Source organism: Hemiscyllium ocellatum, chromosome 13 (assembly GCF_020745735.1).
Source record: "Hemiscyllium ocellatum isolate sHemOce1 chromosome 13, sHemOce1.pat.X.cur, whole genome shotgun sequence".
NCBI classification, from domain to species: domain Eukaryota; kingdom Metazoa; phylum Chordata; class Chondrichthyes; order Orectolobiformes; family Hemiscylliidae; genus Hemiscyllium; species Hemiscyllium ocellatum.
Window position 1 is genome coordinate 42097132 of NC_083413.1, and position 22760 is coordinate 42119891.

Here is a 22760-nt window from a genome sequence, read left to right on the forward strand (position 1 = left end):
TGGATGGGTTGGATTGAAGGGTCTGTTTCCGTGCTGACCTTCTCTATGTTTCTATGATTGATAATAAACTGTTTCTAATCAATAAGGCTAATAATGATTCACTTCAAGGAGACCTTTAGGATATCTTTGGTGTTTTCTTAGTCCTCCCTTGGAATGCTGGTCAACTGAGAATGGAGAATGCAATTCTTGGTAGAAGAGATGTTTTCTAGAAATTGGGAACCATTATCCAATCCAGAAAATTGATTCGGAAGATTTTTGCCTGATTGCTAGTGGAGCTAACTTCAAAAAGGACATTGATGTTTTGTTTGGTTACCTTCCCCTTGAATCCTAATGATGCAGCATTGGCATTGCTTTTCAAATTTCTCTCGTGCTCTTACGTGTTAGTTATACTCACTCCAAGTCTCACTGCAGTACAGGATGTGGTGTCATAGCTGCTCCATAGACTTGCAGAGGTCTTTGTATTCAAACACTCATTGCCAAGTTAGTAGATATGCATACAGCACTGTCTCCTGAACTGACATGAAGTATGAGGAAAAAGCAACCAACTCTGAACTGCTAGTGTCACAGCTGATCTTAAGTCATAAATAGTTTTCTCTTTTTTCAAAGAATTATGATTATCTTTAAAATACTTTCTTGAATGCTTTAATCAAAAATTGATGAAAAATAACAAGAGAAAATAAGCCACTAAACTTGTCAGTGGATTAAGCAGAAATGCTTTAAAAATGGAATGGTCTCAAGATAGTTAATAACTATCTAATAACACCTTAATCTTGAGAGAATTGTTTTATCGCTGTGGTATTCCTTGAACTAAGTACACATTGAGGAGATGTAACTCAACAAATAATTTAACTATATCAAGCATCAGTCTCAGAAGTGACAACTACAAGCATCATTTTCAAGAGATATAGCACTACAAATGAATTTGAGTATTACTTTTCCCACAGTTTTACTTTTGGTAGATTTAGAAAAAAACATACTTTCAAACATATTTTATCAACTTTCCAAGTACTAATATTGTGCTAATGTTTATTTTTCTGATTAAAAGGGAGGAAAGATTAAAACAAAACAGGGAACCTTTAATACCTGAGCTATCGTTCCGCCACATGATCCTCCAGAATTTATTTTTATCTCAGACCACAGCTTGTCACAAGATGGTTAAGATGATTTTGACCTTTCCTGTAACAGTCATAAGGGGGTAGATAGGCTGACAACATAGAGAACAATGAGGTACTGTTAGGGATTTTAATTATTTTAGTCTGTGGACTATTCATTTTATAAGTGAGCGCACTTATAGTATCTAATGAAATACATATGGAATATCTTGAAACCCACACATGGTGGGAGGTGAGACTAGCTGCTCTTGACATCAAGGCAGCATTGAGCCAAGTATGACACCAAAGAGCTCTAGAGAAACAGAGGTCAATAGAAGTCAAGGGAAAGAAAATACTTCAGTAGCTGGAGTCATATCTGACACAAAGGAAGATGATTGTGCTTATTGGAGGCCAGCTATCACAGCCTCATGAAGTGGCTTCAGGAGTTATTCAGTGTTGCTTCTTTGGCTGAAACTCTTTCATAAATGGTATCGCTTTCAGAATATTACATGTAGAACTGTCCACTGATGTTTTTACAGTATCCAACTATATTCACAATTCTTTCACAAATGGACAAAGTTAAAAATCACACAACACCAGGCTGTAGTCCAATAGATTTATGTGGAAGCAAGCCCTTGTTAATATGTCAGTTTGGACTTTCAAGTAACTAGTATATTTGTACTATACAAATGTTCAGATAATGAACAATAAGAAGTCCAGCCATTTCTAATTGACTTTGAACGATTCCAGGTTCATTGAATCCCTCAACCATATGTTGGAGGGATGCCACATGCCTGACTCAAGGCTTCCAAATCAAACTCTCTACTTTGAGGTTTATCACAGCATATGGTTACCAGGAGAGGAGAGAAAATGCTTAAAAGATATTCTCAAAGCTTCTGTGCAGGTTCAACAAACCCATCAACTCAAGGCAATTCTGTCAAAGACGAGCAAAACTGGAGAAGAAGCATTTGTGAATGTACTATTATCTTAAACACCTCCAACATAACCAGACAGAAGCCATGCGCAAATAGCAGGAGGAGTATGTAAAAACCTAAGCATCCCACGCACCAAGTCTATGACACCTGCAGTAGGTTGTGTGAATCTAGCGTTGCACTGTTTGATTACTCCAGGATCCAGAACTCTGGAATGGAAGAATGTCATCCTTGGTCTCAAGGACCATCTAAGAAGAAGTGAAAAGAACATCTTGAAGATTATCTGGATCAGTGTTATGGACCAAACCAGAACCCATCAAAATATTTTAAGAAGGTAGCCTGTACCGTAACTTTTTCTTACTTTTAAGGCAAATATTGTCAAATGCTTGTTCCAGAGGCAATGAGGCTTATCAAACTACACAATATTAGCAAAATTGCAATTTATTTATACACTATAGTTAAAATGCAAACAAAACAAAGAAGAACTAATAGAAAAACTATTACTTACAACTATAGTAACATCCCATAAACACATTCTTTGGCTAAAAGGTAACTTCAGAAAAATAGTTCTGTCTCACAGATAACCCAGCAGCAGAGAGAAACACCAGCTTCTAGCTGTAACTAAGAAAGGGAAAAGATAGCTTCTACTTCTTCAAGCCTACAACAGAAGGCTGTGGAGGCCAGGCCATTGAGTATATTTAAGATGGAGTTTGATAGGCTCTTGACCATCAAGGGGATCAAGGGTTACAGGGAGATCGCAGGAGAATGAGGTTGAGAAACTTATCAACTGTAATTGAATAGCAGAACAGACTTGATGGACTGATTGGCTTGATTTCTGCACCTCTGCCTGATGGTCTTATGGAACCAGGTTTCTGTATTGAATAAAAATGACAACTTATTACAAACGCTAAATCACACCCCACCAAACCCCACACCGCGCCCCCCCCCCCCCCCCCCCCCAACCACCACACACACACACACACACACATACACACGAAAGGGAGAGCCAAAAAGGACAAGAATTTGAACTTGAGAAGTTGCGACTTTGCTAGTAAAGTCAAGTTAACAGGAAGGTGATTAAAAGATAAGGAAGTCATAGATATATATAAATATGTCAAAACAGTGCCACACTTTGATGAGAAAGATGTTGAAGCCATCCTCATTTCATTTGAAAAATTGCCTAGGCAGATGGAGTGCTCCGAGGATTTATGGGTAATGCTAGTTCTGACTAAACTGGTAGGCAGAGCTAATTAAGTATTTGCCGTACTGTCAGATGGGGTGTCAAGAGATTATGAAGAGGTTAAACAGGGTATTTTAAGTGCTTATGAATTGGTACCAGAAGCATATAGACAGCAGTTCAGAAACACAAAGAAGGAACCAGTTAGACTTATGTTGAGTTCGAAAGAATTAAACATAGTCATTTTGAGTGATGGGTGCGTGCTTTGAAAATAGTTAGGACATTTAAGGCTCTATGAAAGATTATTCTGCTGGTGGAGTTTAAAAACTCACTTCCATAGATGGTAAGATTTCATGTGAAAGAACAGAAAGTTCAGCAAGTGAGAAGGGCAGCAGAAATAGCAGATTAATACATGCTGGTGCGTAAGACAAGCTTCTAGCCAGAATTCCATCCTGTGAGGGATCGAAGTTGGGAGAAGGGAAGATCCTACATGACAAAACCAAGAGTAGAGAGTTCTGGTAAGAGTTTACCACAGGATAAAAAAGAAGCCCAAGAGGGTGGAAAGGAAGTGAAAGGCCTCAGGTGTTTCCACTGTGGTAGAGGGGACACAAAGAGTCACAGTGCTGGTTGTTAAAGAAAGGTGCTGTGGGAAAAGATGTGGTAAAAGAAGCTAAGCCACTGGATTTAGAGAAGGTAGTAGAGGAGACCCCAAGAAGAGCCAAGGAGCTGCAGGAGAGTGCACAGCCTCGGCAGGGGCTGAGTATGGAGTTAGCACATGATCTCGAAAAAGAATTCACATCTGTGGGTAAAGTTTACTCAGAAAGAACAGAGGCTGAAGGACAAGAAGTTATAATTCGGAGAGATACAGGATTAAACCAGTTGCTGATCATAAGGGATGAGTGAATATGCACTCTTTCTGATCTGTTACCTGAGAGTGTGGGAATTTATGGGATAGATGAACAGAAATTGAGTGATCCCCTACGTAAGATTAAGTTGGAGTGCAAATTTAAGATTGGGGAAGTTATAGTGGGAGTGATTGACAGAGTGTCAGTTCAAGGAAATCAGTTTGTTCTTGGGAATGATTTGACAGGATCCAAAATGGTAGTGACATCCTTTGTTGTGGAGAAGCCCAAGGAAGAGCAAGAAACTGAGGGGTTAAAACAGAAATATCTTGTTATTTTTCCAGATGATGTGGTAACCAGATACTACTATCATAAGTCATAGCATGAAGCAAAAAGTAAAGAGAAATATGAAGGAGTGAGTGTCATAGAGTCATAGAGATGTACAGCATGGAAACAGACCCTTCGGTCCAACCTGTCCATGCCAATCAGATATCCCAACCCAATCTAATCCCACCTGCCAGCACGTGGCCCATATCCCTCCAAACACTTCCTATTCCCATACCCTTCCAGATGCCTCTTAAATGTTGCAATTGTATCAGCCTCCATCACTTCCTCTGGCAGCTCGTTCCATACACGTGCCAACCTCTGTGTGAAAAGGTTGCCCCGTAGGTCTCTTTTATGTCTTTCCCCCTCACCCTAAACCTATGCTCTCTAATTCTGGACTCCCCCACCCCAGGAAAAAGACTTTGTCTATTTACCCTATCCATGCTCCTCATAATTTTGTAAACCTCTATAAGATCACCCCTCAGTCCCTGACACTCCAGGGAAAACAGCCCCAACCTATTCAGCCTCTCCCTATAGCTCAAATCCTCCAACCCTGGCAACATCCTTGTAAATTTTTTCTGAACTCTTTCAAGTTTCACGGCATCTTTCTGATAGGAAGGAGACCAGAATTGCACACAATGTTCCAACAGCGGCCTAACCAATGTCCTGTACTGCCGAAACATGATCTTCCAACTCCTGTAATCAATACTCTGACCAATAAAGGAAAGCATACCAAACACCTTCTTCACTATCCAATCTATCTGCAATTCCATTTTCAAGGAGCTATGAACCTGCACTCCAATGTCCAGGTGCAGTCTTTTGATTGGCTGTTTAATAGTCTCAAGTTGGTGTTGGTCAGGAAAGCTCAGCATAATAACACCCTTCTGATTGGACCAGCTCCAGTTGAATGGAACCTGTGATTCTGAATGAAAACAGAAAAAGACAGAAGCCAAGAAGACTGTGACACCCACACTTCTCTATTGTCATGTTTCTAAGTTCTGAAAAACTGCCTTCCACTAATTCTCTATGAAAAGAACAAAGAAAAGCTACATTCAGAGTTGCTGAAAGGAAGAATAATAAAGCTCACAGGGACAGAAAAGACCCTGGGTACAACCAACAGTGCAGAAAACATCAAGGCATCATTAAAGAAAAGAATAGGCTTGTGGCTCCATCCAGAATCTGTTTTATGATTTTAGACTGGTGATACAGAACTGTGGCTCTGTGCCTATTTTATTTCCCTCTGCACATTATATTTGTGTTCTTTTTCTTTTTGTTTGTGGGTAAGTGTGTAATTGTGCACGTGTGTATGTGTGAGTGAATTTTAAAAGGGGTAAAGGTGAAGTTACATAAATTATAAATCCTGTCCTTTTATTGAGTTGTTTCAGTTACATGGTTATAGATTAGCAATTCATCTAGTCAACATTTTGCAGTTGCTTATAAATAGTTTGTTTATAATGAATTAGTTATTGTCTAACTAATTGAAAAATCCAGTATACATATTCTTTTAATCAGAAATAAACAGTTGGGTGGAATTATGCAATTTAGTGGTTTAATGAAATTTTCACATTTGTGATGATTTGGGAATAGTGGTGTTTGATTTAAGTGCTTTTTGCCCGAAACATTGATTTTCCTGCTTCTCGGATGCAGCCTGACCTGCTGTGCTTTTCCAGCACCACTCTAATCTAGACTCTGGTTTCCAGCATCTGCAATCCCCACTTTTGCCGTGTTTGATTTACAACCATTATCTGCAATGACCCATGATAATATGCTTTCTCTTCAATTGTGGACACATGATCTAGATGCTTGCCAGACATCATTGTCACCACTGCCAATAGGTTCTTTAAAATCACTGCGCTGATTGTTGACTTACTTTGCGTGTTGCTAGTCTAGTCATCCTCACACTCTGATCATGTAGTTTTACCAGATATTTCATGGATCTTGTTTTATTGCTGTCTATTATTAGCTCTTTGATGTTTAGATTTATACCTATGTTGGCTTTGAATGGGCTTCTCATTATGTCAGATCACATATTTGACCTTTCCTTTCTGCATTGCTGCTTCAACTGTGTCTGGTCCAATCTACCTTGCAGACAGCATTAAAAACTGTGTAATTTCTGGATGCCTTTATGAGACAGCATAGTTCATGTTGCCTCAGAAATTTTGATGTGTTGACTACTGCACCAAAAGTGGATGATTATGACTAGTCTAGAGGCTCTGTCTTTCAACTAGAAACAGCATGGATTCATGAAGAGCAAGCCATGCTTAACTAATCTTTTGGAATTCTATGAAGACATTACGAGCATGGTGGATAACGAGGACCCTGTAGATGTGGTACATCTAGATTTCCAAAAGGCCTTCGACAAGGTGCCACACAAGCAGTTGCTGCATAATATAAAGGTACATGGGGTTACAGACAAAGCATTAGCATGGGTAGAGAATTGGTCAACTAACAAGAAGCAAAGAGTGAGGATAAATAAGTACTATTCTGGTGGCAATCAGTAACTAGAGGTGTACCTCAGGGATCAGTGTTGGGACTGCAATTATTCACAATTTACATAGAATGATTTGGAGTTGGAGACAATGTGTAGAGTGCCAAAGTTTACAGATGACACTAAGATGAGTGGCAGAGTAAAGTGTGCAGAGGACTGTGAAACTTTGCAGAGGAGCATAGGTACTTTCAGTGAATGGGCAAAGGTCTGTCATATGGAGCACAATGTAAATAAATGTTAAGTCATCCATTTTGGTAGGAATAATAGTAAAAAGGATCATTACTTGAATAGTAAAAAGTTGCAGCATGCTGCTGCGCTGAGGGACCTGTGTGTCCTTGTGCATGAATTACAGAAGGTTGGTCTGCAGGTGAGGCAGGTAATTACAAAGGGAAATGGAATTTTGTCCTTCATTGCTAAAGGGATTGACGTTAAAAGCAGGGAGGTTATGCTGCAGCTGTACAGGGTGCTGGTGAGTGGAGTACTGCATGCAATTTTGTTCTCCTTACTTGAGAAAGGATGTACTGGCACGAGAGGGGTTGCAGAGGAGGTTCAATAGGTTGATTTCGGAGTTGAGGAGATTGGCTTCTGAGGAGAGACTAAGTAGATTGGGATTATATTCATTGGAATTTAGAAGAATGGTGGGGGTGGAATCTTACAGAAACATTTAAATTTATGAAGAGAATATATAAGATAGAAGTAGAGAGGATGCTTCCACTGGTGGGTGAAGACAGGACAAGAGGGCATAGCCTCAAAATTAGGGGGAACAGATTTAGGACTGGATTGAGAAGGAACTTCTTCACCCAGAGGGTTGTCAATCTATGGAATTCCTTGCCCAGTGAAGTAGTTGAGTCTACTTCAGTAAATGTTTTTAAAGCTAAGATAGATATTGTTTGAACAATGAAGGAATTGAGGGTTATGGTGATAGGACGAGTAAGTGGAGCTGAGGTCATAAAAAGATCAGCCATGTTCTGATTGAATGGTGGAGCAGGCTTGAAAGGCCAGATGACCTACGCCTGCTCCTAGTTCTTATGTTATTATGTAGTTTATCATTATAATTGTGTTGGCTTTATAGTGGCATTTCCACATTTTAACTTTTGGGTTGATCCAAGATGTCTTCATGGAATTCTTCCACTTGGTGGATGCTTTCATGAGCTTGATTATTCCACCAATTAAATATCTTTGCCCTTAAAGGTAGAAATACATCCTATCATAACAGATTGTTTAAAGACCATTATAACTTAATTTGCTTTCACTAGTCAGCTTTCACAAGGATCAAAGCTAAAATGGTCTTTAAACAATCATGGTGGCTGCTTGTGAGTTTTGCCCAGAAATACATGAATTTTGCAATTCTTTAATGGGATGTGGGATCATGGTCTGGTCAGAACCTGTTGTTCACCCTCCCTAATTGACCATGGAAAGGTAGCGGTGAGCTGCTTTCTTGAAGTGCTGCAGTCCATCTGGTACAGGCATTCTGCTAATTGAAAGGAATTTCCAAGATTTTGACTTAGTGGCAGTGAAGGAATAGTTTCAATTCAGAACAGTGCATGGATTAGAGATGGTAGTGGTTATAGGATTGGATGGTGCTGTCAAACGAACCTTGGTGAGTTGCTGCAGTCTGTTTGGAGAGCGTGCTGTCATTGTACACCAAAGAAGTGCATGTGAATGTTGGAAGTGATGGACAGGTACTAATCATGTAGGTTGCTTTGTCCAAGATGGTGTTGTCCCTTTTGTACATTGTTGATCATTTGGTAGTTGCATACCTGCTAGGCATTGATGAAGTTGAAACCCTTTTGTTTGACAAAACCTCTTATGCAATTAGGGATGCTTTGATTGGTACATTTGTGCAATCTATGACTTTGTTGCTGGAGGTTTCCAGCCAAAGCAACAATTCTGAGAACTTTATGAGACAACACTTGTGAACATGCCATTTGCTACTTGCGCAGCACTTGCAGACTGCAGGTCATGAGATTCAATGAGAATTACCAATAGATCCCTGGAAGAGTCTGGAGATAAAATAATTAAGGGCTGCAATGACCTTGACTGTTACGGACAATGCTTTTTGAGCTGTACATTTGAAAGGTGGTTGTTCAATGAGTTTTCAATGCAAGTCCGAGTCCTGTGGTAGTTTCAGGCAACCTTTCTTGTGGTACAATTTTGTAACAGCTTCAGTCTTCATAACAAAAAAAGCACACAAAAAGTTTCTAAGCAGCTTATTTTTTACAGCTCAAACTCATAGCTATGATCAGCACAGCTGAGCTCTTCAACTACGATTGACCAGCTAATTGGATACTTGCCTATCACTTAAGGATCTTTTAAATTCCTTTTTAATCTCTTTACAGGAAATACAAAGAATATTGATTTTTACTAATTGTTATAATGTTAGTTCCAACAAAGTTTTGTGAGAATTCTTTAGCTAGGAAGTTGTAAGCAGTTTCTTTCTTTACTTCTTTATTTACTCGACTCTCCTGTTTTTATGCTTGGGTATCTTACAATGTTTTAATTCTCCCCACATTCCAATGTCTGCTAGTTTCTGTACCTATGATTCATTTCTCCCTGTGATGATATGGAGGCTGCTTTTACTGTCCAAGACTGGTTTGCTCTCATAATCTTATTTTAATCTTTTCCTTGAATGATTTTAGTGATTTTGTTTGTATATAGGTGAATCTATAATTATTTCGGAATCTATATTTATGATTATTTGAAGGATCTTAACTAAAACCTATTAATAATATAATAACAGATTGAACAAATAATTCTAGAGAGATTGACTAATTAAATGTAATATGAAATGTTCTTACTTATGTCTAATGTGTAAACAACTGCAGCTGCATTTTCTACCTTCAGTCTGCAGAGCTACGATTATTCTTCTTGTGAAGACTACATGGAGCAAATATTTTCTCAAGCTCTCGAACTATTGTCAGCCATATTCTGCTGCATTAGCCATGGGCAGCCATCAGCCATTTTGAGTTGCTCAGTCATAGGCAACCTTAACAGGTATCTTTTTCCAGGAAACAACCAATGTTAGCAATGAGCATTTGGGAAGCTCTGAGTCTCTTGAAAGATTTCACTGTTAGTGAACTCCATGAAAGCTATGATTCACTTTATGAATGCAGCATTGATGATGTACACTAAATGCACTCTATGAACTCTTGTCATTTTTTACCGAAAGATCACTTGGGTCAGATCAACGATGATCCGATTTTCCTGTTCATCTTATAACAATATTATATAAGAACTGAAGAGAGACAATTATGGGAGTAGAATCACTTTAAATAATTTGCAAAGTCAAATAATAATAATATATTATGGGAAATATTTTGCCCATGATTGTTCAACAGTTACCAGAACAGTACTGTGTCCGATTTGGAAGAAAATGGAAATTTCATAAAAAATGTATTAAAATATGTTATTTTTTGGTGTCCTTTGAGTTGATCATATATATGCTAATCCTAAAAATAGTTTCCAATACTTGCTTCATGCAAGCGTTAAATTCTGAATGGTTGTTAATTAGATCCCTGCACACCACCAGTACAGAAAATTGTAATTTTGTTCTCTGACAGAAGTCAACTCTGCTCGCCTCGATTAGCATCAGTGCGATACAAAGATTGGAGCAACACAATATTGTTACGTTGTTGAAGTGCAGTGCAAAAAATTGTCATTAACCCTCCAAAGACTGCAATAACATTTCAGCAATGGAGGAAAAATCACAATGGAATAATAATGCATGATTATTTTATTCCCAAATACTTTGTGAATTGATACATGCTCTTTGGTTGTCCATATTCTTCTAAATGCAATTTTAAAATTTAAACAGTAACATATGATGGAAAATAATTTTACAGATATTGTATGAAATAGAAAAGGAAATATTTTGAAAGCTTGACATTTGACACATACATTGAAATTAATGATCCAACAAGTCATACTTCAAAACATACAAGATTTAAAGATCTTCAAAACTATTACGTGCATAAACAGAAAATAGTATTGTGATCAATAAGCAAAGCAAATTAGATCCTTGTTTCTTTCAGAAAGTAACTGCATAAATGAATGAATGCAAATACCTAATTAAATATTCCTGCATGTATTGGAACAGACAGCGTTGTAATTGAAGACAGGTAGCACAACCGAAGGACAAGATTGAAGGTCAAGATTTTCAATCAGACTGCTGTCCCCAATTACAACCCATTGTAAATCTGTAACTTCATTATTGTAATTCAATGCATTTCAATTATATGCTGGATTGGGCTTCTGTTTTATTCTAGTTTCTAAATAGGAAGCAATTTATCTTTTATGCAAATATGTTATAAATATAAAAATAAGTTTTTTTAAACTGCCATTTTATATAGATAAGCTTGAACTCTGATGGCTGATGTCTTTCATAATGATCAGAAGTCAAAGTGCATGTTTTGGTGTTATCAAGGTAGATGATAACTCTTGTAAGTTTTGATTTTTTTAATATAACAGCATAATAGTTAATAATAATATAGTACATTTCACATTGTTAAGGCAAATATTGATTTATTGCAATGGTAATGGAAAAGCATTTTGTTAATCTGTCATACATGTTGTTTAATTAGAAGTTAGGGAGATACAGATAATAAATTAGCACAAATACCAGAATAGAAGGGGGAGCATCGTGGCTCAGAGGTCAGCACTACTGCCTCCCAGCACAAGGGACTGGGGTTCAATTCCATCCTCAGGTGACTGTCTGTGTGGAGTTTGCATGTTCTCCCCATGTCTGTGTGGGCTTCTGCTGGGTGTTTTGGTTTCCTTGCACAGTGCAAGTTAGGTGGATTGACTATGCTAAATTACCCATAGTGTTCAAGGATGTGTAAGTTAGGTTGTTAGCCATGGGAAATGTAGGGTTACAGGGAGAGAGTAAGAGGATGGGTCTGGGTAGAATGCTGTTTAGAGGATTGGTGTGGATGCATCAGGCTGAATGGCCTGTTTCCACACTGTGTGGTTTCAATGGAAAAATATGAATAATAAGCATTTTAGAGACTTAGAAAGCTATGAGCCACCAACATACTGTACCACTTAGTTCAATGTCCATTTACTATCACTGCCTTGAGTTACACACCTGCAAAGAGAAAACGTCAAACCGAGTGTTCAATATAGCACAGGAATGATGTCCTGTTGGATTGCATTGGTTGAGCCTACAACTGGGTCACATGTCGTCCTCTTTTTTTTTCTTTATTCATGGGCTTATGGTATCATCAGTTAGGCCAGCCTTTAGTTTCCATCTCCAATTGTTCGTGAGGAGGTGCAATACCTACTTGAATATGACTGAGGCCATTTCACAGGACATTTCAGAGTCAACTACATTACTGTGGGTCTGAAGTTGCAGATAGGCCAGGCTGGGTAAAAGTGGCAGATATCATTCCTTGAAGGATGATAAATGAGCCAAGTAATCTTTATAGAACATTGAACATTAAAGCTCAGTACAGGCCTTTGACCTTGGATGTTACACCAACTTGTGAAACCAATCTGAAGCCTCTCCATCCTACACTATTCCATTTTCATCAATATGTTTATCCAATGACCATTTAAAATGCACTTAAAGGCATTCCAAACCCCTATTACTCTTTGAGTAAAGAAACCATTTCTGACATCTGTCCTATATCTATCAACCCTCAATTTAAAGCCACGTCCCATCACCATCATCATCGAGGAAAAATGTCCACCATATCTAACCCTCTGATTATCTTGTATGTCTCAATTAAGTCACCTCTCAATGTTCTTCACTTTAATGAAAACAGCCTCAAGTCCCTCAGCCTTTCCTCATAAGACCTTCCCTCAATACCAGGCAGCATCCTTGTAAATCTTAGTAAATCTCCTCTGAACCCTTTTCAAAGATTCTACATCCTGCCAATAATGCGGTGATCAGAATTGTATGCAATACTCCAAGTGCAACCTCACCAGAGATTTGTACAGCTGCAGCATGACCTTATGCATCTAAAAATCAATCAGTCTACCAATTAATGCTAACACACTGTATTCCTTCTTAATAACTCTATCAAGTTGAGTGGCAACTTTCAGGGATCTATGTGTGTGGACACTGAGCTCTCCCTGCTCTTCTACACTACCAAGAATCTATCTTGCCATTAGCTCAGCACTTTGCTCCTTCCAAAGTGAACCATCTCACACCTTCCCTCATTAAACTCCATTAGCCACCTCTCAGCCCAGCTATGCAGATTATCTATGTCCCTCTGTAACCTGTAACATCCTTCAGCACTACACACAACTCCATCGATCTTAGTGTCATCCACAAATTTATCAATCCATCTTTCTAGGCCATTATCTATGTCATTTATAAAAATGACAAACAACAGTGGACCCAAAACAGATCCTTCTGGTGCACCATTAGTAACTGAACTCGAGGATGAACATTTCCTACAAACCACCACTCTCTGTCTTCTTTCAGCTAGCCAATTTCTGATCCAAGCTGCTAAATCACTATACTCAATCCTATGCCTCCATATTTTGTGTGATAGCCTACCATGGGAAATCTTATCAAACTCCTTACTGAAAACCATGTACACCACATCAACTGCCTTACCCTCATCCACCTGTTTGGTCACCTTCTCAAAGAACTCAATAAGGTTTGTGAGGCACGACCTACCCTCCACTAAACCGTGTTGACTATCCCTAATCAACTTATTCCTCTCTAGTTGACTTTAAATCCTATCTCTTATAACCTTTTCCAATACTTTACCCACAACTTAAGTAAGATTCACTGGTCTATAATTACCAGGATTGTCTCTACTCCCCTTCTTGAACAAGGGGACAATATTTGCTATTCTCCAGTCTTGTGGTACTATTCCTGGAGACAATGATGACATAAAGATCAAAGCCAAAGGCTCTGCAGTCTCCTCCCTGGCTTCCCAGAGAATCCTAGGATAAATCTCATCTGGCCCAGGGGATTTATCTATTTTCACATTTTCCAGAATTGCTCACACATCCTCCTTGTGAACCTCAATCCCATCTAGTCTCGTAGCCTATATCTCCATATTCTTGACAACATTGTCCTTTTCCAGTGGGAATACTATGACAATCAGTCATTTCACAGACAGATACCAGCTTTTTAATTCCAGATTTTATTTAATTGATTGTATTCAACTTCTCCAGCTGCTGTGCTTGGATCTGAACTCATGTTTCTGGATCTCTGGATTACTTAACAAATAACATAACTATTGTGTTACTAAATGTTCGTGGACTGAGGAGGATGATGAAATTAAAGAAAATGAACTAAAACTTAGAATAAAATATGTTTAAAATCAATCACTTAGTTTTGCTCTTAGTGGCTCAACAAGATATATCTACATTTTATAACTGTGGAAGACTCTACTACCTGCGTCTTGTGGTGGTCAGACAGTGTTGAGTGACGGATGTGATGCATACAGATGGTGTGCCACAAGGATCAGCGCTGGGTCCACTGCTTTTTGTCTGTTATATAAATGAATTAGATGTGAATATAGGAGGCATGGTTAGTATGACACCAAAATGGGCAGTGGAGAAGGTTCCCTTAGTGAAAAACAGGACCTTGATGAGATGGGCCAATGGGCTGAGAAGTTGTAGATGGAGTTTAATTTAGATAAATATAAGGTGCTGCATTTTGATTTTTTATAAAATTCCTACAGTGTGGAAACAGGCCCTTTGGCCCAAAAAGTCCACATCAACCTTCCAAGGAGTAACCCACTCAGATCTATTCCTCTATATTTCCCCTGACTAATGCACCTAACCTATATATCCATGAATACTATGGGCAATTTAGCATGGCCAATTCACCTAACCTGCACATTGTTAGATACCCACACAGACAAGAGGAGAATGTGCAAACTCCACAGAGACAGTTGCCCAAGGCTGGAATAGAACCTGGGTCCCTGGCACTGTGAGGCAGCAGTGCTAACCACAGAGCCACTGTCCCACCCTTTTGGAAAGGTAAATCAAAGCAGGACTTATGCGCTTAATGGTAAGGTCCTCGGAAGTGTTGCTGAACAACCTTGGAGTGAAGGCTCATAGCTTCTTGAAAGTAGAGTCACTGGTAGATAGGATAGTGAAGAAGGCATTTAGTATGCATTCCTTTATTTATCAGAGCATTGAGTTGGGAGGTTGTGTTGCAGCTGTACAAGACATTGGTTAGGGCACTTTTGGAATATTGTGTGCAATTCTGGTCAGCTTCCAATCAGAAGGATATTGTGAAACTTGAAAGGGTTCAGAAAAGATTTACAAGGATGTTTCCAGGGTTGGAGGATTTGAGCTATAGCGAGAGAGATTGAATAGACTGGGGCTGTTTTCCCTGGAGTGTCGGAAACTGAGGGGTGACCTTATGGAGGTCTATAAAATCATGAGGGGTATGGATGGGTAAATAGACAAGGTCTTTTCCCTGGAGTGGAGGAGTCCAGAACTAGAAGGCATAAATTTAAGGTGAGAGGGGAAAAATTTAAAAGGGACCGATGGACAACCTTTTCAGTAAGAGTCAGGATGAGCAGCCAGAGGAAGTGGTGGAGGCTGGTATAATTGCACCATTTAAAAGGCATCTGGATGGGTATATGATTAGGAAGGGTTTAGAGGAATAGGGGCCAAGTGCTGGCAAATGGGACTAAACTGGGTTGGGTTATCTGGTTGGCACGAACGAGGTGAATCGAAGGCTCGGTTTATGTGCTACACACCTCTATGACTCTATGACTCTATAACCCCTGCCTGTGCCTGAAGAGTTCGAAAGGCCAAATTCATGATGTTATCAATGTCAACAAGCTCATACAGCACACGTACTGAAATTGACCACCAATATCTTCCTTGTTCAATTGTGAAATAACAAATGCTGGCAAATTAGATGGCGATTTAAAAGGTCTCAAGTTGCAGGAGAGGTGATTTTGACTTACTTGTGTTTGTGTAAATTGGGGAAGTAATACAGTGAATTGTTGTAGGTATTTGAATATTTCTGATGAATAAATAAAAGGCAGAAATTTAGATTGTCTTCCTTAGGTATGGGGGAGTAAGTGTCCAGGAGCAATATTGAAACATATTGAGATTGAAAGGGAGAAATCTGTGAGGTAGGACAAAATAGACTGTTTTTCTTTCCCCACAAGGATCTTATGGGAGCATAAGTTCCATAATAGAGTGTCAGTTCCTTAGGAAATTTCACATATCTAAAATGTTCTGATAGAGTTGTGTCTTCTCCTTCACAAATGCCTGAATCTCAAAGCAGGGTAAAGATTGGTGTGATAGTCTTCCCTGTCAGTGACTAAAGGCTATTACCAGCAGTGCACTGCTGGACCTTTTCTATTATGGGGTCAGCGACTTTAAATAAGGGAGAATTTCTGGAGACTTTCTGTGGAATACAACTTGGTCCCTGAAGTGTTCAGAAGACATGTCCACTGAAATAAATATCAGGGCCCACAATTATGGTAATGAGGTGAGTACACCAACTTTATGTCTTCAGTTACATTTGGGGTTTTTTTCTCCTCCCACCTTTCTCTACTTGGCTTAAAAAAAAACTCAAACATTAATCAGGGGAATTAAACTGATGGGATTCATTTGCAGAGAGCTGTTGTGAATGTGATATATACCTCCTTTTGTGCCATACAATTCTAAGGCTCTGTGATGTACCCGGTTCTAATGAAGAATCACTTCCCCTTCACAGATGCTGTCAGACCTGCTGAATATTTCCATCACTTAATGTTTTTATAAGTACATTTTGGCAGGATTGTGTTTTGTCGTCGATGTCTCTTGTAAACTTAAACATTTTACATTTGCAGTGATAGATGATGTGTTTGAAGAGATAAATTTTGAGGAAATTCTTGAAGGTGGAAGGAATGTAAGAATCAAAGAAGCTTACATCTAATTTCCAGAGCATAGAAGCAGAATATTAGTAGGCGTTACCACTGCTAATGGAGAAGAGTGCTGGCTGCAAGTGTATAAATTGTGATCTGAGAAACTGATTAAGATTGTAAGGCAGATTGGGTCAGAGGAGGCGGACAAGGATTATGTTTGGTGTAAGACACTCCAACAGTTTAATAGTGCAGTACCATTAATGATTTAGTTTCATGTCTGATGACTAGTCACTTTTGCAAAATATTGGGAGCTTGCCAGATCCTGTGAAATTATATCCCCAGAAGAATCAATGCCCTTGGAGAAAAAAGGAAGAAAATTGAAAAAATCAGTAAGCATGGAAGAAAGCAATATAAAATACTTTTCATAACGACAGTGCAAAACTACTTTAGCCCTCAAAAGTTGAATGGCTCTGAGAAAAATATGGTTCGTTAATACATTGCTTTAATTATTGAATGCATCAGTATTTAATAATTAATCTGTAAATTGGAAATTTATTATGATGGCAGAGACAAATGGAAAATGACTGTGTGAGGATGGTGTCTTTTGAATAAGTGTCTCATACACAATTTCAATTTTTTTATGCTGTGTTTTCAGAGTACAATCAATCAGTAATGTGATACAAAGTTCAGTAAATTGAAAAGATATTAAAATGGGCCATTAGACAAGAATTGCTTATGAATTATTAATTCTGATAGTCTTCAATAGTTACATTTCGTTTATGCAGCCTTTCATTTATTGAGCCTTTTACCAAAGGAAGAAACAGAAAATCAGTTATTATTTAGTTATGGAAAATTCTGATTGTATAGATTCACCGAAAACCTTACTCTGAAATGAAAGCAACTTCATTTTTATGGCTGTAGGTGTAAGAATCAATATTCAGCTGACTTGCAATTCTCATTGCAATTTGCTGGACTCATTTTGTTTTCCTATGTGCTGACTTGCCTTCAAGGCAGTAATCCATAAGCCAGCAATAAATTGGAATGATATGGCAAATTTGCACGATATGGTCATTTCAAAATGCTTGCAAGAACTGCTATTTCTGATATATCCACTAATAGCTTATTCTAATGTTATTTGTTTCTAAAATTTCAATTAAAATTGAACTAGAAATGATAAAATAATCATATGGAAAAAAATATAGATAATATTGTCAACATGCTGGTAACTCAAAAGTTACAATAAACAGTATTGGGAGAAATTACTACAACAGCTTAATATAAAAACATTGCTTTAGCAATACAAAGAATAAATGTCATTCATTTGTTTCAGAATTCTAGACAGGTGTGTGTCTTCCCATTTCAGTCATTTCCATTGTTGTTCTGCCTATGTGTCAGCTTTGAAAACACTGAAAGATCCATCAAAATCCATGGTTAGAAGCAAAAAACAAAATATGAAAAAAAAACAAAAACAGAAATTGCTGGTGAAACTCAGTGGGTCTAGCAGTATATGTGGAAAGTAACATAGAGTCATTGTTTCAAGTCCAGTGACCTTTCTTCAGAATGACAGCACAATAAAACATTGGCAGACATAAAAGGAAATCCAAAGCATCTATAGCCATATTAGTAGTAACAGAATATGGCTAATTAGAGATCAAAAAGTGGGTTTACACAGGGAAGCCATGGGCATGTTTGATTTGTTAAATAAATACTTTTCATTAGTTTGTACCAAGAAAGAAAATACTGCTCAGGTCATGATCAAAAAAGAGGTAGATCAGATGCTTCGAGTGTTTAAAATTGTTAAGGAGAAGCTATTCAATGGGTTCTCAATACTTAAAGTTGTTAAAACATTAGGACTAGATGGGATACATCCAAGCATGTAGAAGGAAGTGATGTTGTAAACTGTGGAGACATTGCCCATAATTTTCCAAACTTCCTTTGACTCAGGGTAGTCCTGGAGGGCTGGAGAATTTCAAATGTTATGCTCCTATTGGAAAAGTGATTCAAAGATAAGTTAAGCAACTCCAAGTCATTGCAGTGAGGCAGATGTGAAGACTATTGTTCAGTCAGCTTTGCGTGAAGTAGACTGGAAAGAGTGGCCTGCAGTTAGTGTCACAGTGAAACAATCATTTCTTGTCAAAAACAAAACAAGAGAGCCATAACAGAAAGTTTTTAAGTTAGCTGTTATTGGAAAATAATGATTTGAAAGTAAGATGGTCAAACCAAACATCAGGCCTGACTCAGAGATTAGGGGCAGCACGGTGGCTCAGTGGTTAGCACTGTTGCCTCACAATGCCAGGGATCTGGGTTTAATTCCAGCCTCGGGCAATTGTCTGTATGGAGTTTGCATTTTCTCCTCGTGTCTGTGTGGGTTTCGTCTGGGTGCTCTGGCTTTCCCCCACGATCCAAAGATCTGCAGGTAAAGTGAATTGGCCAAATTAAATTGCCCTTAGTGTTCAGGGATGTGTGGGTTAGGTGCATTACTCAGGGTAATTATGGGATAATGGAGAATGGGTCCGGGTGGGTTACTCTTTGGAGGGTCAGCATTGATTTTTGGGGTGAAGGGCCTGTTTTCACACTGTAGAAATGCAATGATCAGATTACAAATATAATAAAAGGACAAACAATGAATTTGAAACAAGACAGGTGAACCTGTGGTAAAATTGAATTAAGTAAGTATGGTAATCAACTCTAGTCTCCCAGCCTGCCTCAATCCTCTGCCTACTGCTTTTACAGGTCCACAGCAGATGCCATTTCCCTAGCCCTGTACTGATCCCTAGAGCATGTGGACAACAAAGACACCTACATCAGACTCCTGCTTATTGACTACAGCTCCACCTCCATTATCCCCTTCAGACTGATCTTAAAACTCAGAGACAAAGGTCTCAGCTCCATCTTCTGCAGCTGGATTCTCAGCTTCCTGATCCATACACAGCAAACAGTGAAGATAGACAACAGCACCTCTTCCACAATAACCCACAACACTGGCATGAGTAACAGTGACTGCATTTGAATTTTACATACAATTTAAGATAGAGGCTAATGGATACAAGATGACTCTATTGCTTTTAATCAAGGACAAAAATGAGGGTATGAAAACAGAGCTATTGAAAGTGAACTGACAATGTATGTTAATTGATAGGTCAATAGATTGTGGCAAATATTTAAGGATATTTTCCAGAAAGTGTAGAATAGATACATGCCACCAAATAAGACAAATTTCAAGGGAAAGACCCACCATTTGTGGTTAACCAAAAAAATTCAAAGATAGTATCAAACTAAAAGAAACATAACTACATAAAGCTTGGTAGCAGGTCAGAAGATTGGACAGCAACAAATTACGAAAAGATTAATAAGGAGGGAAAAATTAGAATACAAAGGAAGAATAGTCAAAATACTAAAATGATAAGAAAAATTCATTCGATCATTTAATGAAAAAGAGTTAACAAAGTAAATGTTGGTCCTCTATGAAATAAGTCTGGGCAATTAGAAATGGAGGGTAAAAAGATACAGGTGAATTGTACAGATATTTTGCATTGGTCTTCACTAGCAAGGATGGAACTGAAGAAAATTACAATTACCAGTGAAGTTCTATTGGGGAAATTGTTGGGACTGTGCGTTGATAAGTGGTCAGGTCCTATGGATTTCATCCTAGGGTCTTAAAAGAAATAACTGGAGAATTAGTTAATGCATGAGTTTTCATTTCCAAAACTCATTAGATTCAAGGAAAGTCCCTTTAGACTGGAAATTAGATAATTAAATTATTCAAAAAAAAGGAGGGAGGCAGAAAGCTGGGAACTACAGGCCAGTTAACTTAATAAATTGTTAGAAAATTGTTAGAAACTATTCTTAAAGCCATCATAACATGATATTTGGATACATTCAAAGTAATTAGGCAAAATCAATATGATAATGTCAAAGGAAAATCATGTTTAACTAATTTTGTTGAGTACTTTGAAGAAGTAACTTGTGTTTTAGATAAAGGGGGAATCAGTGGATCTATTATTTTTACATTTCAAGAAAGCACTTAATAAGATTCCACATCAACAATTAATGTGGAAATAAAAACTCATGGTGTAGACGGTAACATATTGGAATTGTTGATTTCAAAAGGCTTGTGATCATATTTGCCTAAGATAGACAGCTGATAATTTGCAGCAATTATCTAATAGTTTGTTAAAAATCAGCAGTTTCTGGTAGTACATTGATTAATTAGAGAAAGAATGGAAATATATGACTCAAGACAGATCAGAGCACTTTACTTATCCAGGAGCCATTTTGCAGAATTGAGGAGTAGAGACAGTGCACTCCCATGTCTACTTTGGTGTATTGTCTTTTGAGGTACTCTTTGGTGGTCTCAAAAGCAATTGTCTTCCCTTAGGCTGATGGAGGGGAACTCCTGGCCTTCTCCTGGGAAGACGGTGTAGCTCATCACCCTGGATCTTCTTACCATCTGCCCTTTCTTCCCCTTCTGTCTGTGTTAATGGACCTTATTTTGGGGGCTGGTCATCACTGCTATGTGAATCACTTGTTTAACTCCTCTTGTTCAATGGAAATGGGACAGCTACTCTTGAGTCAGATGACCCTAACTACTCGCTGACCTCCATTTGAAGGTTAGTCCAATTCCTTCTCATTTTCAAAGATTGGCAGGCTAATAGAAAGTGGTGAGTAGGAGTAATGAATATCTTTCAGGCTGGTGGAAGACCATGAGTGGTATCTCCTCGAGTTCAGTGTTGGGACCTCAAAACATTACAAACTATATAAATAATTTGGATGATGGGATCAAAAATACAATAGCAAAATTTTCAGTTGATAAAAAGACAGTAGGAAAATGAGTTTCAAAGATGACATAAAGAGCCTACAAAGGGATATATACAGGTTAAGTAAGCGAGCATAATCTGACAAAAGAAATGCAATGTGGGAAAGTATGTATTTTTCATTTTGGTTGAAAAAGAACCAAATGCATTGTATAGATAGTGAGAAACTGCAGAGCTCTGAGATACAGACAGATCTAAAAAACTGGGTGTATAGACATTGATGAGGCTGCATCGGGAGTTCTGTAACTTGTACTGGCGACCACATTTTACAGAAGGATGTTAATGGAGTGGAAGCAGTTCAGAGAAGGTACACTAGACTAATAATTAGATTGAGCAGATTGCCTTAAGAGGAATATTGCCTTATATGGATACAGGCTAGGCCTAAATCCTCTGGAGTTTAGGAGAGTCAGAGGTGATTTAATTGAAATATATATGATCCTGAGGGGGACCTGACTGGCTAGATGGATGTCAAAAGGATGTTTCCTCTTGTGGAAGAAGTGAGAACTAAGGGTCATTGTTTAAAAATAAGGAGTCACCCATTTAAGACAGAGATGAGGAAACTTTCCTTTTCTCTCAGAGGACTTTGGAATTCCCTTCCTCAAAGGCAGTGGATGCAGAATCCTTGTATATTCTTCAAGTAGTGTTAGGTAGATTTTTAAATACCAAGGTTACAAAATATTTCTGTTTTTCAGCGGCAGCAGCAACTTGAATGGGGGGAGCTTGGACCAGGGTCATGCCGGGAGTGGTGAGTCACTGATTTGAGCTTTTATATTTGAAGTCAGAGAGCAGGGGTTTCTGGGAAGGGAGGGACTTCTTATTTTTATTTCCGTTCAGCTATATAAGTCAGTGCTTTCTCAACCCGAGACCCTACCATTGTAGGACCTCCCACCCAACCGCCTCCTCTAAGTCAGTTGAATAGTGAACAGTTTGGAAGATTGTTACAGGTTGCAGGGGGACTTGGATAAACTGAAGAATTGGGCTGAGATGTGGCAAATGGAGTTCAATGCAGCTAAATGTGAGGTGATGCACTTTGGGAAGAATAACGGAAGGCAGAGTACTGGGTCAATGGAAAGAGTCTTGGCAGCATGGATGTACAGAGGGATCTTGGAGCGTGTACATAGATCCCTGAAAGTTGCCTCTCAGGTGGATAGTGCTGGTTAAGAAGGCATACGGTGTGTTAGGTTTCATTCGTAGAGGGATTGAGTTCTGGAGCTGCAATATCATGCTGCAACTATACAAAACGCTGGTGCGGCCACATTTGGAATATTGTGTACAGTTCTGAATATTTCGGGAAGGATGTGGAAGCATTGGAA